At 53.4% G+C, this 1,944-nt stretch overlaps 1 long non-coding RNA gene across 1 annotated transcript; it reads left to right on the top strand.

The window, feature by feature from the left end:
- The first annotated feature begins 226 nt into the window (after window positions 1–226).
- Window positions 227–1,329, top strand: LOC118158598. Its single transcript, XR_004746855.1, has 2 exons — window positions 227–383; window positions 848–1,329. It is a non-coding gene; the product is annotated as an uncharacterized LOC118158598 (long non-coding RNA).
- Window positions 1,330–1,944: the final 615 nt, after the last annotated feature.

Genomic DNA, 1,944 nt, shown 5'->3' on the forward strand with positions numbered 1-1,944 from the left:
GGGGGGGGGTTGGGGGTTCTCCAGGGTTCTGTGGGGGTCCCAGCGGTCTGGGGGATTCTTGGGTTTTGCAGGGGGGTCACAATTTTTTGGGGGGTTGCAGGTAATGGGAGGGTCCCAGGGGGTCTTGGAGGAATTTCAGGGTCCTGAAGGGACCCTGGGGGGCAGGTCTGGGGTCCTGGGGATGTCCCAGGGGGGTTGGAGAGTCCCTGGGGACTTGGGGGGGGGCGGGGGGGGGTGTTCCTAAAATTTGGGGAGAGGGGTTCTGGGGGGTCATGCTGAGCCCCCGGGCAGTTTCCAGAACCTGGGCATCCAGTGCGTGAAGAAGCGAGAGCTGGAGGCAGCCGTGGCCGAGCGCATCCGCACCAACAACAACCCCTTCAACGGTACCAGGAGCACTGGGAGGCGCTGGGGAGGCTACTGGGAGGCACTGGGGGTTACTGGGCGAGGGGTTGGTGGGGAGCTGGGGGTGCTGGGGTGGTCTGGGGGGCATTGGGGGCTACTGGGAAGCACTGGGAGGTATACTGGGGGTTACTGATAAGGGTGCTGACAGTTCCAGGAAGCTTTGGGGGCTACTGGGAAGCACTGGGAGGTATACTAAGGGTTACTGGGAGGGGTGCTGAGGGTACTGGGAGTTACTGGGAGGTTACTGGGAGGACTGGGAGGGATCAGTAGCAGCACTGGGAGCTTACTGCGAGCAGTGGGAGCTTACTGGGAACCATGGGAGCTTACTGGAAGCCCCGAGAGGTTACTGGGAGCACTGGGAGGGCTCAGCCAGCAGCCAGGGGGAACAGTGACAGGGGTGACCGGTGGTTACTGGTGGTGACTGGTTCTTACTGGTGCATGGCAGTGCCGGCGGAGGAGCGCGGTGGCGAGTACGACCTGAGCGCGGTGCGGCTCTGCTTCCAGGTGTGGGTGCACGGCCCAGGGGGGCTGCACCCGCTGCCCCCCGTCCTCTCCCAGCCCATCTACGATAACCGTGAGTCCCACGCTGAAAACACACCAAAAACATGTCAAAATCATGCAAAAACATGCCTAAAAATATGCAAAACCACAAGAAAGCCCACCCAAAACAGGCCAAAAACATGCCAAGACGCATCAAAACATGCCAAAACACACCAAAAAAGGCCAAAACATGACAAAATCATGTTAGGTCATGCCAAGAACATACTAAAATACATGAAAATTCTGCTAAGACACTAAAACATGCCCAAAACATGCTACCAAAAAAGATGCTGTCATGCCAAGGACATACTAATAAACACGGAAGTTTTGTTGAGATGCTAAAATATGTCAAAAACGCACCAAAAACATGCCCCAAATGTGCTAAAACTCACCAAGAGCACACTAGGTCATGGCTAGAACACGTTCAAACACAGGAAAATTTTGTTGAGACACTAAAACGTGCCAAAAACATGATAAATGTATGATAAAAACATGCTAAATCATGCCAGCAGTATGTTAGAATACGCGAAGGTTTTGCTGCGATGCCAAAACATGCCAAGAACATGCTAAGTCCTGCAAAAACCATCCTAACACGTGTGAAAACATTGCTGAGACACTGAAACATGGCAAAAACATGCTAAAAGCATGTTAGATCATGCCAAACACATCTTAAAATGTTTCACGTTTTTGTTGGGAGACAGAAACTTAGCAAAACCACACTAAAACGGATCAAAACGCGCTAAAGCCATGCAGGGCTTCACATGTGACTCCACATGACCCCCATGCCACCCTGCATGACCCTATATGACCCCGTGTGACCCTGTGTGACCCCATGTGACCCTGTGTGACCCCGTATCACCCTATATGACCCTACATGACCCCATATCACCCTATATGACCCCACATGACCCCATGTGACCCTGTGTGACCCCATATCACTCTATATGACCCTACGTGACCCCATGTGACCCTCTGTGACCCCGTATCACCCTATATGACCCT

Source organism: Oxyura jamaicensis (assembly GCF_011077185.1).
Source record: "Oxyura jamaicensis isolate SHBP4307 breed ruddy duck chromosome 33 unlocalized genomic scaffold, BPBGC_Ojam_1.0 oxy33_random_OJ69987, whole genome shotgun sequence".
Taxonomy (NCBI): Eukaryota; Metazoa; Chordata; class Aves; order Anseriformes; family Anatidae; genus Oxyura; species Oxyura jamaicensis.